Raw genomic sequence first — 16764 nt, forward strand, 5'->3', positions numbered from 1 at the left:
GGGCACTGGGTAGTGAGTATTCCCTGTGCCCCAGCCAAGAAAGGTACAAGGCAAGCATGTGGAAGCAAAGGGTTGGGGGGCATGAGTCACAAGGCCCTTCAAGAGGGCAAAGGGAAAGAGGCACTGGCCTTGGTTTAACTCTTTTTTGCTTTCTCTAGTGGGCAGGATGCCACCAAAGTGAGCAGGGGAAGCCAAGGAGGCCCCCACTACATTGGAGGAATTTCAATCATTGTCAGCATTGTGGGAGGTCGCAAAGAAAGGTGGCATTGATTGGGCGCTGCAGACATTAACTCAGGGGGCTGGAGCGAGTCCACAGCAGGAGGTCCCGTTGTCCAAACGCACAAGGTGGACAACCGAACGTTTCAAAGACACGCAACAAGAAAAGGCCAAACGTGTCGCGGACTCACGGGCGAGCACCTCAGGTGAGACGGTGGCAGTGGGCAAGCCCCTGTTGAACACAGACAATAATCAGGCTTCTGGTGCAGCGGCGCAGAAGAGTAAGATGAATGTAGAGTCGCTCCCGGTGGGGGGACTTCAATAGAGCGCGGCTCCCCTCATAGTATCACCACCAATAACGGCAAGTACATCTCAAACCGCGGCAGCACTGGGGGGGTGGTGACGGCACCACCACCTACCGCACAGGCTACCGCTCCAGTAGTAGCGCATCAAGGCAGTGGGGTGGCACAAGTGTGGGTCCAGTCAGGCGGGGTAGCACAATCACCAGTGGTGGTCGCTGCGACATCGCAGAGACCAACCAATAATACGGGATTACCAGGGTCAGGGACAATCCCAATAGCGCTGCCTGTACCCCCGGTAGCATTGGTATCAGTGCAAACCCCTCTGTCACAGAGCCCAGTGATGTATGGTTCTGCGTTGCTCGCAGTAGCCCCATCAGCAGGTATTACATGGCACATGCCGGCAGAAACCAGGGAAAAGATTTTCAGGGGAGAATTCATGGATGTATTTGATCTTATCAATGCGGGCGTGGTACCAGGGAAGAACAGGGCAGGCAAGGAGGTGGAATTTAAACAGAAAAAGGTTTGAATGGAATGGTGTGGCATTTCACATTGGACTAGGTTGCTAGGTGATGTCTTAGAATCTCCTCTATGTCATGGAAGGTTGTATGTGGGGAAGTTCTGTAAGTGACCAGTTGCAGGAAAGCCTCTTTGACTGTTGGATGGGATCTTCTTCTGTGGAATAAACTTCTACCTGTCTTCATCTACAATTTGATCCTGGTTTTATTACATGGGATCTTACACTGGCGTAGTCGGCTCAGGAAGTCAAAGGAGAAGATCTCAACAAGAATTCTTGGCTGGATAATTTTATAATTCAACTAAAAGAACTTAAGGATCTAAGGATTTATTTCTTCATCTGATTTAATTTGCGCTTATGAGACTGCCTTGGATGTTTTTCACCATCCGTTATGCCCTGCATACTTTTTGTGCTGGTAAACTTGGAAGGAAAGCTGAATCTCTAGCGTGATTGACTCTGGTTCACTATCTACACTGTGTTTACAAGCTGCACTTACACGACGGTTTAAGCGGTAGTGGCAGCGGAGCATTGGAATCAGTGCCGTAGCGCTGTGGATGCAGTGGTGTATCGTGACGAGATTTGGGGAAAAGAATTCGTCTGGTGAACCGGTAGCTGCTCCGCTGACGAGATTTGGGGAAGTGAATTTCTGTGGTGAACCGGTTGCTGCTAAGCGAATGTGTTTTGGCATGAAAGCGCATTTTTGCCATGAAAACGCATCGTTTAAATTGATGTAACATGGCTCCCTGGAACCGCATCATTTAACCTGATTCTACGTGGCTGTTGCGAGTCCTCGACTTCATTTGAATCAAACATAAACATTGTAGTCGTCAAGGAGACGGAATCTTACCTGTCTTCCACCGACATTGACGCTCTCTTCTCGTCTCGTTCCAAGTTCTCCATTGCTGCTCATTCCAGGTTCTCGATCGCTGCTGCATCGACGCTCTCCGTCTTCTGGATTTCTTTCAAGCACGTCACTACGCTCACGCTGACTCACGTGTGTGTGGCGGCCATTTTGAGGTTGCTTAGCAACCCAGTGTGTTTGATCATAACAAGGTGCTCGACAGTGTTTGAGCTTCGTTTTTTCTCAAACGTTTCTTTTGAGGAAACTCGCTGTTAATGTGCAGATATCTGTGAGTCATAAGGAAACTTCCGAACTTTGAAACCTGTATTTTTATGTTAATGTTATATCTCATATGGTGATTGTTTTTTTTATTTAAAAAAAAAAAAAATGCTTTGTATGTAAGGGTTTGATCTTTAGTCTCATGTAAGCGTATTCTGGTGTTGGTATCGTAGTGACAATCATTTAACATGCAAAATGTCACTGCGGCTCCATTTTTCCTATCCTGTCCTGGTTCACCTCCAATCAAATGGAAAAAGTGGAAAGTTGTTTTTGAGAGGTACGCTAGAGTTTGCGGTCCCTCTTTGAGCGCGGAAAGGAAATCGGCATTGTTACTACACTGTTTGGGTTCGGAAGGTCAGGATGTGTTTGACCATTTGCCTGATCTTTCTACTGAGGAGGCGGGTAGGTTAAATGACTATGAAGTTTACATTAAGAAATTAGATAAGCATTACCTGCCCAAAATCAGCACGATTCTGGAAAGATATCAGTTCGCAAAGAGGATGCAATCTACTGACGAGACTATTGAAGATTACATAACGCAGCTAAGAAAATTAGCTTCCTCGTGCAGATTTGAAAATTTAACTGATGAACGTATTAGAGATCAGTTCATGTTCGGTTGTTCCATTGAGAAAATTAGGGAGGAATTATGGCTAAGAGATGAGCCAGGCCTGGATGAAGTGTTAACAGTTGCCAAACGCATCGAACATTCTTTGAAATGTGTTGCTGTAATTAAAAAAGATTCAGAAAAGGGGACTAGGATTGAAGTAGTAAAAGTTAAATCTGATAGTAGTGGTCTAGTTGATACAAGCAAATCTGGGAAAGCCTGGGCAGACAGGAAATGCTATAGATGTGGTAAGGCAGACCATCTTGCTAATGACAAGAAATGTCCAGCGCTTAATCAAACATGTTCAAAGTGCAAACTGAAGGGGCATTTTACAGCCTTTTACAAAACGAAACAAAAACCCAAGGTGAAAGAAATTGATATATATCATAGGGAATTTGAGGCATGCAATTCTGAGGAGAATGTTTGTGGGCAGATTGTGGTTCAAGTGGAAGTCAAGTGTAATAACAAAAGCTGTCCCTATGATAATATCTTGGTTGAAGGTGAGTCTACTAAGGTGTTATTTGACTCTGGTGCTAAAATAACCATTGTATCAAGTGATTTCTACAATCATAAGCTGAAGGGGAAGATTACGTTGATGAAACCTGACATAATTCCTTTAGCGTATGGTGGAGAACCTATTAAGCTGCATGGGTATTTTCTAGGGTTGATAGAATACAAAGATAGATTGATATCTGGGAAAATCTATGTTTCTAAACGCGGTGATAGCTTAATTAGCTGGATTCATCAGGGTGACCTAGGTGTGTATCTTGATCCCAATGCAAATCCCTCTATACAGTTAAGAGATAGAGTTCAATCTGTCGATAAGGGGGTGGATAACAAGTATGTTCATGATTTAAAACTAGAGTTCCCGAACGTGTTCAAGGAAACTCTAGGCTGTTTGAAAGGATATCAACTTAAAATTCGACTAAAAAGTGATGCAGTACCTGTATGTTGTAAAGTAAGAATTGTACCATTTTCTGTTAGAGATGACATGAAGAAAGAAATAGAGAAATTGAGTAGTTGTGGGATCATTGAGGAGATAGAGGGATCGGAATGGTTGGCTCCAGTCGTTGCAGCACGCAAGCCTAACGGTAGTTTGCGTTTATGCATAGACTTGAGGCAGCTTAATAAGGCTGTGGTAGTGGACAGATATCCATTGCCGAACATTTCCGAGTTGTTGACGCTTCTTGATGGTGCGCAGGTATTTAGCACGATAGATCTCACTTCTGCATACCATCAAATAGAACTAGAAGAGTCATCCCGAGATTATACTTCCTTCATCACACCCTTTGGTACATTTAGGTTCAAAAGAATGCCATTTGGTTTGGTATCGGCCTCTTCGGTGTTCCAACGGGTAATGGAGAAAGTGTTAAATGGTCTTCCAGGGGTATGTGTATACCAGGACGATATTTTAGTGTTTGCTAAAGATGATGCAGAGCATGATATCAGACTAAAATCGGTTTTGAAGAGTTTGTGCAAACATAACTTAACGGTCAAGGGAGAAAAATGTAAGTTTAAATCTAACACCATCAATTATCTTGGTCACAGTATTTCAGGGGAGGGAGTAAAACCTAAGCCTGAGTTAGTTGATACCATAATGAAAATGTGTTCTCCAACTGATAAAACAGAATTAATGAAATTTTTAGGGATGATAGAATATTATGCAAAATTTGTGGTGGGCTTTGCAGTAGCAACAGTAAACATGAGACAACTGTTGCGTAAAGGTGAGGAGTTTGTTTGGTCAGATCGGTGTGAAGAAGAATTTCTGGCCATCAAGAGAAAGCTTAGTCAGGCTCCCTCGTTAAGAAGTTTTAATCCAACGAGTAGATCAATCCTTGTAACTGATGCTAGTGAGAAGGGGCTTGGAGCTGTATTAAAACAAAGTGGTCCTGATGGTATAAGAACTATTATGTTCTTGTCCAGAAGTCTCAGGGATCCAGAGATGAGATATTCTGTGGTGGAAAGGGAGGCTTTAGCTGTTTTTTGGGCAATAAGGAAACTGAAGAAATTCTTGTGGGGTTTGGAGTTTGAGGTTCAGACTGATCATAAACCTTTGATTGAGATTTTTAGCAAGAAAGGATTGGATTTAGTTTCTGGAAGAATAACCAAATGGATAATTGGTTTGCAGGAGTATAACTTTGGCATAAAATATATTCCTGGAGTTGAAAATGGCGTTGCTGATGTTCTGTCACGTTTGGTACCTGGTGGTGGTGAACAGGAAGAAAGTTTGCATGATGATGAGGAGGATGAAATTGTTTGTATGGTGGACCATGACATCATTTCTGAGGAGAGGTGGTTGAAGGAATTGGAGAGTGATGCAACTCTGGTTGAGGTGATGTCTTTATTTAAAAAAGGTTGGAATTCCAGTAAAGAGGGATCAGAAGGTACTAAGGTGTTTTGGGCTGTTCGCAATGAATTGTCTGTTGATAATAAGTTATTGTTTCGTGGGACCAGATTGATTCCTCCTACCAGTCTCAGGAAGGAGTTGATTGATTTAGTACATATGGCTCACTCAGGTTTGTCTAAGAGTAAAGGAAGACTTCGCATGTCGTATTGGTGGCCAGGAATGGACAAGATGATTGAAAGAGTTATAAGGGACTGTGTCCCTTGTGCCATCAGTGACAAGAATAAGATTACTCATATACAACCTATGGTTTTGAGGAAACGTCCTAGTGGTCCATGGGAAGAGATTGCTGTGGATATTGTTGGGCCTATACAAGGTAAGGGCTCTCAAGTGTTCATACTGGTGACATCTTCCAGAGTGGGGAAAAGACCAAGCTATCTGAGTGATTTTATTAACGTTATTGTTTAAATTTCATAAGCTATTTGAGTGATTTTATAAACGTTATTGTTTAAATTTCATGTGTATAGAAACTATGTTAATAGTAAATTAAATGAATGTTTCTTTCAAGGGAGGGAGATGTGTGGCATTTCACATTGGACTAGGTTGCTAGGTGATGTCTTAGAATCTCCTCTATGTCATGGAAGGTTGTATGTGGGGAAGTTCTGTAAGTGACCAGTTGCAGGAAAGCCTCTTTGACTGTTGGATGGGATCTTCTTCTGTGGAATAAACTTCTACCTGTCTTCATCTACAATTTGATCCTGGTTTTATTACATGGGATCTTACAAATGGTCAATTAAGAATTGAGTTACTGGATTTGCTATATATGCAGCAATCATGGTAGAGCGGTTCCCAGCGCTGGCGGCTCAGCTAATAAGCTACATGTCAATGATTCATGGGGCAGCTTCAGAGTTCCAGGGCATGGCCTGGCTGCAATATGACAACAAATGTAGTCAAATGAAGGAAGTAAGGCCAGAAGTGGCATGGGATCAGAGAGAGATCAACATACGGCATGCAGAATTTTTCTCAGGAGCGCCAGTCAGCAAGACCACTCATTCCTTTCTGGGGGACAAAGGGGCAGGTGATAAGAAACAAGCTTGTTGGCAGTTTAACAAGAATGAATGCAGTAGGGAATCTGCATGCAAGTTCAGTCATATATGTTCCTTCTGCGGAATGCAAGGTCATCCTGAGAATAAGTGTTACAAAAAAGTTGGGAAACCTAAGGAACAGCATACCCCTACCCACGCACAGAACAGGGGCCGCCCTGTCATCTTAAGAGTCTGCCCACGCCCATACACCTGCATGTCCTGGCCCACACGCCTGCATGTCCTGGGCGACTTTCTCAGTAGATATGAGAAGAGGTAAGAGGTTCATCTATTATATAAAGGTTTTAAATTTGGCTTTCATATCCCATCTAGTGCTCCCCCTTCCACGGTCCCCCCATGCAATCAGCGCTCAGTCTTGCAGAATCCGGATTTGCCTAGGGAAAAGTTCATGAAGGAGGTAGCGCTGGGGAGGGTGGCGGGGACTTTTCAGTGCTCTCCAAGGCAAGACTTGACATGTTCACCACTGGGCCTGGTGCCAAAGACGGTGGCGGGAAAATACCGTCTGATTCATAGCCTATCAAGTCCACCGGGTCTGTCAGTTAATGACAGGTTGGATCCAGAACTATGTGCAGTGCGTTACACCACTTTTAACACCGCTATTCAGAAGCTACAGAGGCTTGGTGAGGGCGCTCTGATGGCCAAATCGGATGTTGAAGCTGCCTTTCGCCTCCTGCCAGTGCACTCCGAAGACACTAGGTTGCTAGGTTTTATGTTTAAGGGGCAATTCTTCATGGACCTATGTATGGCGATGGGTTGCTCCATCGCGTGCGCAGTGCTTGAAACTTTCAGTCCTTTCTTGGAATGGGCAGTGCAGGACCTAGTGGCATCACGAGATGTGGTGCATAATGTAGATGATTTTCTTTTTCTGGGTCCACCGGGCTCACCAGCTTGCGGGAAGGCTCTGCAGGGCTTTCAGCCATTGGCAGAAGCATTGGAGGTACCCCTGGTGGAGGAAAAAACCAAAGGCCCGGCAACTCGCTTAGCCTTCTTGGGCATCGGAATTGACACTGTAGCCGGAGTATGCAGACTCCCTCAGGAGAAAGTAAGAGCCTTTGAAGCATCCATAGATGAATGTCTAGTGGCACGCAAGGTCGCCTTGCACCAGTTGCAGGTCTTGGTGGGCCAACTGAATTTTGCGCTCCGGGTGATACCCATGGGTAAGGCTTTTTCTAGTAACATCGCCAGGGCAATGTCCGGCTTAAGGGCGAAATACCACCACACTAGGCTATCTGCAGAGGTTAAAGATGACTTGGGCACATGGAAGTAATTCGTAATGGGGTTCAATGCTTCAGTGATCTGGCAGCAACCAATGCAAGCAAACGCAGAGTTAGAGCTTCACACAGATGCAGCTGGCAGCGTAGGGTTCAGGGCAGTACTAGGTTCATGGTGGTGCATTAAACACTGGCCAGCAGACTGGGTCAAGACTGGTTTGACTCGCAACATCACATTCTTAGAATTATTCCCCATCATAGTAGCACTACATCTCTGGGGCTCCTTCCTTGAAAATAAGCGCATAGTGTTTTGGTCTGACAGTATGTCTGCAGTGATGGCAGTGAATAATCAGAGGGCAAAATGTCCATGGGTGCTCTGCCTGCTTAAAGAACTGATGTGGCGTAGCCTTCAGCGCAATGTATACTTTATTGCCAAACATGTGCCGGGGTGGACAACACAGTAGCTGACTCCCTGTCTCGTTTTAAGTTAACAGAATTCAGAGCTTGATGGCCGCAAGCGGACAATCAGATGACGGTTTTCCGGGAAAAGCTATGGAAGCTTGGTGCCCCATTGCCCCCAACCTGATAGCGGCTTCTATTGTGCCCAAGTCTAAGAGTATGTATGAGAGGGCTTGGCAGGTATACTTAGCAGTCCTAAGGGGAGCAGGGAACACAGAGAAATGTACACCACAGGGGGTACTCCTATTCTTAGAGCAACAGAGAGAGAATGGGAAATCACTGTACCTGGTTAAGAGGCAGTTGTCGGCAATTGCTTTCTTTGCGGGTTTGGAAGGGATGGTGGACCCTACCAAAGATCTTGGAGTCAGGCGGGCAGTGAAGGGTTGGGAACGGTTGGCCCCAGGGGTGAAAGATAGCAGGAGACCCATACACGCCAGTAGACTATCAAGTATTCTGGAGGTATTACCGCAAGTATGCATATCCTCTTCTGAGGCGCAGCTGCTGTGATTAGCATACTTTTTGGCATTCTTTGGGGCTTTCCAAATATCTGAGCTCATACTGGCCTCAAAGGCGGATAGAGAGGGGGGAATCAGAATGGCAGATGTGGTAATTTCAGAAGACATGCTGCAAGTTAGAGTGAGGAGGTCAAAGACAGATCCCTTAGGAAAAGGAGTTTGGGTCCAGCTGAGAGCAGTACATGGGACCGTTGATTATCCTGTGACACTGATGCAGAACTTCATGCAAGTACGGCCGAGGGAGGGAGATGGTAGGCTGCTATTACATGCGGACGGAACCCCCCTCACAAGATTTCAGTTCACGCGCATATGCAAGCGCTCCTTGGTATTGTTGGGATATGAAACAGCCCACTTCTCGTTTCATTCATTTCGGATTGGGGCTGCCATGACAGCAGCCACATTAGGCCTCTCATCGGAAGCCATCAAGAGGGTAGGCAGATGGAAGTCATCCTGTTTTGAATGGTATGTGAGACCACAGCTAGCTTAAAACAGCGGCTGGGTGACAGCGACCAATGCGGTGTCTCTCACCTGATGAAGCCTTCTTTTTTCTTTCTATTCCTTTAACTTTCATACAGTGGTCTCGAGGCAGCGGAAGCAGGTACGCTGGTGCGGCCATTCTTTTATACGCAGGGCAGGGCAATTTTTCAGCAATTCCAGGGAGGAAAGAGCACAGAGGGTAAAAGGAATCTATCACCACTGGGTAGGGGTCAGAGGGCAACGGTTAGAGGACGTCACGGCCCATTTACAGAATGCGCTATAGAAGGGCATTGCCATTCCAGATGGGCTGGTGAATTATTCAGGGGGGCAATGACATGATCCCGGCGGGCCGGAGGGGGGTGAAAGAGGCACTCTTTTATACACTCTCAAGGGTGAGGAAGGCCCTCCCGGGCACCACGATTTTCTGGTCATAGGTGATTCCACGTCAGGTTTGGGCTAACAATGCGCCATCAATCGCAGTAAACAGGTCGGTGAAAAAATTGAATCAGGTGGCGGCAAAACTTATGGCAGGGTCACCCATACGTTCCATCAGGCATAACCTGATACAGGCATCAAAGTCAGAATTGTATTTGGCGGATGGAGTGCATCTGTCCGAAGCACGGTTGGAATTGTTCATCCAAACCATTTTGGGGGCCATGGTTTTAGATCGAGATGGTCAAGCGGTGTTTGGGGGGAGGGCGAGAGTACCAGCAAGCTCCTCGCCCTGTGGTGGGGTCCCGGGCAAGAGAAATGGTGGGGACTCTTGTTTGGAGGGGACTGTCTGATCCTGGAACAGGGCGGGCAGTCAATGGGGGCTCCGGGCTGGCGGGTTTGGGGGCTGACCTGCTGGTGGTCCTGGACTCTCTGGCCCTACCCGAGATGCCGGCGCTTGTAGTAAGGAACTTTGTGAGAGCTGGTGCGCAAGAAATGCGCCAAGAATACCCTGGTGGCCGCGTCTAGGGGATAGACAACGGGTAGTTATCCCAAATGGGAGCTGTAAAGAATTGGTTGTGGCCTGCTGCCGCAACGCGCATCAAGTGTGGCTCTGGAGATCCAGAAATTTAAATACAATCTCAACCTATGGCTCAAATGTATACTTTGCAAGCCTATTGCTTTTATCAATGTGTGTTGATTTTGATTTTAATTAAAAGGTGGTTAAGTGTTGACAGTGCATCAACAAATAAAGATTGCGTTTATCTGAAGTTTAATAAAGACTACGCATTGAAGACCAATTACTTGCCTGGTGTGTTTGTGGGGGAAAAGAGTAAGTGGGGTAAAAATTGGTCTATTGGTGGCAGGGGTGAATCGCACGTGATATGCCCACTATACAGTTTCCGGTCTTTCATGTCCTCTTTGGCCAGATCACTAAAAGCGCATAGGCGCACTGGTCCAAATTCTAAATGTGTTTACATCTAATATTTAGGGATTGTGACGTGTGTTTTAAATATTGTAACACAGCAGCAGCTCACTGATATTACTGTAAATAATCTCTGTGACATATGAATATGTGAGGTCTGGTTTTTGATCTGGAAGAACCTTTTCTATGGATGTCGAATGAAACATAAATACATTTGTCTACAAAATGTCTGTAGTACACTCACACATCATCCACATTAAAGTTACAGTAAAGGAAAAGGCTATATCAAACAATCTGTTTAAGAAATATTCAGGGTTATCAGGACAAGACTCTCTGCAGAACAGAGCCAGCTCCGTAAGTAGGCCCCTTGAAAGGCCGGTGTTCTGGGACAGAGCCCACTTTGCCCATGCCTTAAAACGTCTCTGCAACAATGTCTTGAGAAGGTTTGACACCTTGTAATGGACATCAGCTGATTACAATTAGCTGGAAATCTGCTCTCTGCAGGGGTTTCCAGTGAATTGTATGCCCACCGTGTGATAGCGGCTCCTCACTGGGTGGTGCTGTGATGGAAGCTGATATTGTGTGACTCACAGTGGCATAGTGTGAGTTGTAAGGTCTGTCACTAGTGGCACACTTGAAGCCAGGAACTGTTCAAGGAATTTCAGTTCCATAGGAAAAATGAAATTTGGCCAGTTATTTGTGTCTCTTTATCCTATAAAAAGCTATATCTGTAACTCCGAGCTGCAGTCTGGCACTCTATGTATCCCCTTGCTTGTATTACCATACGGCAAATGCTTTGCCTTATTTAATAGTAGTGCTGGCCCTGTTTTGAGCATGTGGTGCTAAACAAATAAAGCAAGATCTTTTGATTGGTCGGGCCTCTTCTTTGAAAGGAAATGCTGAGCAGAGTGCTTTTCAGAATTTAATAGTCCTCAATATTTGTGTTGTTGTGATAGTTAAGTATTTTATATTGCAGAAAAGAGATGGTCTGTTCAACTCAAAATAGAGCATTTGGACCAAGGATTTGGCAGGCAGGTTACGCTGTCACATTTGCGAGGGAGTACCTTGTCTGCCAAACTCTTCATCAGGCCCTTAGTCACTAAACTACATCTCTTACTGTTATTTGGGGATGACGTGAAATATTTCAAAACATATTACACAACACATTTACTGATTTTGGAGACAGAAACCTAAACATGCACATTGCACGTGTTAAATGAAGTGACAGCAGTTGAGACAAGTGAAGTAACAGCACTGTAGGAGCGTGTTTGTAAGTGTTAGAAAGAGAAACATTCATTGCTAACTGATTATAATGCTTATTATTAGGTTTCCATAACAAGATTACGTATGAAACTGATGTTTTGTTATTTATTTACTGATTAAACTAATTATTATAATGTAAGGGTGGGCGTTGAACTCCGCTCCATGGGCGGAGTTCACTGAGTGATTGTCACTCCGCTTGGAGTGCGAAGTTCATCCCAAAACTCCGCCAAGTAGCAGAGTTTTAGTGGCGCCCCCCTGGTGATATGCCTGATCCTAGCATGGCAGTGGTCGTGACGCGGCCCATCCCTTGCACAGTCTGTAGTGCACAGTAAGGAAGGGTTCTCGTGCCTGCCCTGAGACTTGTGGTTGCGTTGCATCGCTTACCAGTTAATTGGGGCTGCCAGTAAACACTGCAAATCTGCCAGCTGGCACCAACACTTCTGTGCTCCACAACCACCGCAAGAACCATGCGCGAGCTCGTTTTGAAGAGCACCGAGGCGGGTGCAAGTACAAGGGGCCGAATTTGATGGTGCTGTGGAAGGAGGTCTGCTGTGGAAGTGGAGCGGACGTAGAGGAGGGTGCTGCGGTTGCATCAGATGGGAGGCACGCTCTGACTGCACAAGGTATTGGATCAGAAGGGGAGCAAAAGGGAGCCTGAGCAGTGAGCACAGCATCACTCCGTGTGTGCCGTCTCCGCTTTTACTGCAGGCTTTTGTAGCAGAGTGTGGTAGGGTTTGTTAACTTCATGACAGAAAATTGTGATTTGCAGGGGAAGCTTAAAGGATTATTAAGGCCGCAATTGTATAATATTAGTCTATCAGCAGCACAGATTTTCCCAGCGAGTTCAGGTGTCTGGCGAACTCAATGCGCGGCCACAGAGAGCCCTTTTTCTACCTGCCTTTCTGAATACCTTCAGTCGGAATAGTTACCTGGAATTATTTAGGGGCCTGCTCTTTCAGTTTGTACATTCCTCTGGTCGTGGGTAGGTAGAAGACCGTTCTGTGCACTCCACGGAACAGTTATGCCCACTGTGGTGTACAGCACAGGGATGCTTCTCCCATTGCATCTGCGTGTCACACAGACCAAGAGCAGTGGTTGGTGTGCATGTGTAGATACACTAGCTTTTGAGGGAGCTGGACGTGCCCTTTCCCCCTCAAGGTGGGTGCAGTCTGAGATGCACCCACTGTCATCTTATTGTTAATTCAGGTCACCTGGTTCTCATGAACAAGCACTAAAATAAGGTTATTGTACAATGTTGGTGTATGCATTCTGAAAAGAGAGTAACTTGCGGAGGTTGGCTTGCATTCTATGAGTCCTCCACAAAGCCTCTTTATAGGGGTGTCCAACTTCATCTGTATGTGGAACTCCACCGAATTCTACAGAGGTTTTTGGTCACTCCGCGAATTCCACTAACTTCTCCCACCCCTATTCTAATGGTGTGGCTCAGCATTTCTTTTGCCTTACATTGAAATGCATCATGAATAGACTGTGGTGCAAATATGCGATAAAATGTGTTTGAAACCTGAAACTTACAAATGTGATAATTGAGACCATAATGATCATAGAAAACAGGAAACAATTTAAATAAAATGATTTTTAATAATAATTCACATTTATGGATGTTGACAATTGTGGCAGTAGGCCATAGTTAACGTTAATCAATTTTGTGTAATAATACATTGGTGAAGTATTACTATTTTTCGCTTATTATGAAATGATGATTTAATGGATTGTTTTTGGTTCTACTTGAACTTAATTCATTTAAGGCTGACATATGCATTTGATGACTTTGAGAACGTGTTCTTTTCTAAGCTGAAAATTTCCCCTTAGCCATGCTCTTCTTTCCTTTGCAAGAGCTACAGATGATATATATTTCATATGCAGGAGGACTGTTCTCTTTTCCTATAATTTTATAAACCACCCCTGATCTCTTATTTTGGACTACCTTTTGCCGATATTGCTTCCTTAAGCAGTTGAGCTGGAATCATTCTTTGCCTAACTAATTGATTTAGCCTTATTTCCACTTTTTGTCCATGCTTATGGACGCGCCCTTAGTGGACCTTAATTTAATTCCTTTTACCACCTTTGCTTTAGAACTTTTGGATGCTGTTAAAGAAATTAACCATCCTTCTGCCTTTAATGATGGTAGGAATCTGTAACCTTGTATCTGATGACTATTCTAAACCATTCTCTTTGGATTTGAATTTTTGACTCATTGTGTAGTCTTGTACTATATGCTGTAATATTCCTGACTGAAACGCTTAAGAGATTTCTTATCTGTATTGATTTTAGATCATTAATACAATAACTAAACTATTTAAATTGTCTGAGACTATTGTGTCTTGATGTTCTGTCATTGAACTGTGCTGTTTTCTACATAAATGTAAATGTGTTGTAGGGTAAACCAGTGAATCTTTTCAGAGCATCAAGTTCTGCTTCTTTTTTAATTGTGTTTTGCTGTAGCAGAGCTCCTAGTGTGCATAATCTTAGTTAGACAACTTCTTTAGGAGGCTGGATTTTACCATTGCGATACTTTATTTCTATAGCATGGTCCTGAGAGTGGTGTAGTTGAACCTGATTTTGATCTTGTGAGTTGGTCACCAATTAATGGTCCTCATTAGATGGTTAACGTGTTTTGGACATCCTAATTCCCGCCCCTCCTATTGCTGGAGAAAGATCCATCTGAGGACCAATCACCTCTGTGGTAAGGGTAATGTCGTGATCCGTCTTACTGTAGAGGGGCCAGTACAGTTAGTTGGATACATTAACTATGTAGTGGAAGTAAGGGATAAAATGTTTCTGTTGGATCACTAGTATCCAGTGATAATCACAGCTTTATTCTCTTTCCTTGATTATTGTGAATAAAGCTGAACTTTAACTCTAACAACTCATGGCTACTCAGATGGCACACTTTGGTCCCTACATGGATCTTATGAACATTACATACTTGTGATGACAGAAAAAAGAATACTGAGAAAGCCACTTTCACTTTGCCAATAAAGCCATCCACTTTTATTTTATAGTGTAGGAATAGGCAAGAAGGACGAAAAGGGGCATTGACTGGACATGTTGGGAGGCAAATACTACCACATCTGGACATTAGGCTCGAGGTAAAGCACAGCATGGTCAAAAAATGGAAAAAAGCTGATATGCTGTTATCAAACATTTGATGCTCCCTCTTCTATAATATTAATGAAGTGTTTCAAAATGTGGTGATACAGATGGCTCTAGAATTTGTGAACATCCTCAACGACAGAGAGGTGGCCTTTCATCCCATCCAGGGCACAGGTGCCATTGGGTTTATCTTTGTGGGTGTTCTTCAGTGGGGATGGCCAAGAAAATTGTCAATACGCTGCTCTTGTTTCTTATTCGCCATATATGTCATGCTTGACACTGTCAACACTTACCTAGGAGGTATTCTTTTAAACAAGGTGGCCTGTTTTTTGCTTTTCTTAATGAGGCCACAAGCAGTGACTCTGAGTTCCTTTACACCTCAGAGATTGAACATCATGTGTTGGGTGCTACCATGGTCTGTCTCTTGCCAGGTCTGTTTAATATTTATGTGGTACTGAGTGTAACCTTCGTCTGCTCGTGGCCTCCAGTTCTTCCCCCAAGTTGATTATACTCTCTTGGACATAACTGCTGTGACTGTTATCTGTGTATGCTGGATATCAAGGTGTGATTGTGTGATTAGTGGCTGAAGCTTACTGACGATGAGACAAAACATTTGGTAGCAAGCAACAGTGCAGGTCTCTGAAATCCCACATCCAGGCCTACAGAGATAAAACGAATCAATTTCGCTCACATGTAGACAAAGACAATGAAGTTAAAATCGATTTAGAACTGCTACTGGGTGATTAGATCTCAGGAGATGTCCTCCCCTGTACTAATCAAATTAAAAAGACTTGAAGGCTCCTACACTATCTCACAGCTGATTTGTGCTCATTTGGGATGTTTGCATTAAATGAATGCAAGCTTGACGAATGTGGAGCTCTTTATTTTGCCATTAACAAACAAATCCCTATGGAATCCTCCTTCATATTTTGCAAAATAAAGCCGCTAGTATTAAGTTATCTACCCCCAAATTTAGTTTCCACCATTAAACAGTTTTACTGTTCATACCAGAACATCCTTAGAGGTTCTCCGCCTAACGTACTATTCACCTATGCAAAATCTTATCCCTTCCTGCATTCCGACTAGTCAGAAATGTGCCTTATAGATTCATACACTCCTCATATTCAATTGAACTAAAAATACTATATATCAGGAAGGCCAAGATTCACAGCTGCTCTTCTCTGCCTTAGCACTCACTCTTCCGCGTGCACATCCTATTTCCTTTAATGAAATCCACCTTTTTTACATCCTGGAAAGAACACTAAAGATAATTCTTTTTGACCACAGGCCTACCTTTTATTGTTTCCCTTCCCTACTGCCTAGTGTGATAATAATTGCTACACTTGCGTCCCTTTCAATAGGGAGAAGAGATACTGATACGGTGAATATGTGCTATTAAAGTGATCCATAACATGACATAGCATAACATGGGTAAGTAATCTTCCAATTCCCAATTGGATGTATTTCCTATGACTTTATTTAACTAAAATCTTGAGAGTTCAGCCAAGGATCAAGTTGCTTTTTGCAAGGCGGGCATCAAACCCAATATTCTTAAACCAGCTATTGCTTTCCCCCTTTTATTATCTACTGGCCTCAATCTTGTGCAAGTTATGCACCATAGACAAAGAAAAACTCTCTCCTATTTTTAAAAAATGATAATCATTGAAGCCACAGCCCAACCCCATCATTACTTAGAAAAGCAATCAACCACCTTTTGCTTTGATTTGGGGCTTGCCCATTTTACAGAATTGAGAGAGCTGCGTTGATTCTGCAGGATCGGTTTGTTAGCAGTTTTCGATACCTGTGGCCATACAAACCTCCTTCGATGCATGTTCTATGCTATAGAAATTGAGAGGCAGGTTTTGGACCAGATGCACACTTTCCTTACAGGCTGGGCTCGAAAGGGTTGCTTGGGTAATTTTTTCTGTTTGACTCTGTCCTTTGGATTAGCTCAAGGATCACCCCTTTCCCCTATCTTTGTTCTTCCCTATGTGTTCCTTCTTGCCCAAGTGATCGAGGACCATGGCCTACAGTGCCATCGGAGTGTTGGCAATGCCCACTTCCTGCTCGCTCTCCTTCGGATCTGAGGAAACCGCTGAGGGTGCTGCCCCCACCAGAACTGGATGCAGGGGAATTGTCATTTGCGGAAAGTTGATAAAACCGAG

General features: G+C 44.1%; 1 protein-coding gene across 2 annotated transcripts in view; it reads right to left on the reverse strand.

The window, feature by feature from the left end:
- Window positions 1-16764, reverse strand: part of DDC (dopa decarboxylase) — a 423065-nt gene that overhangs the window by 63920 nt on the left and 342381 nt on the right. The window lies entirely within an intron of this gene.

This window comes from Triturus cristatus, chromosome 5_2 (assembly GCF_964204655.1).
Source record: "Triturus cristatus chromosome 5_2, aTriCri1.1, whole genome shotgun sequence".
Taxonomy (NCBI): Eukaryota; Metazoa; Chordata; class Amphibia; order Caudata; family Salamandridae; genus Triturus; species Triturus cristatus.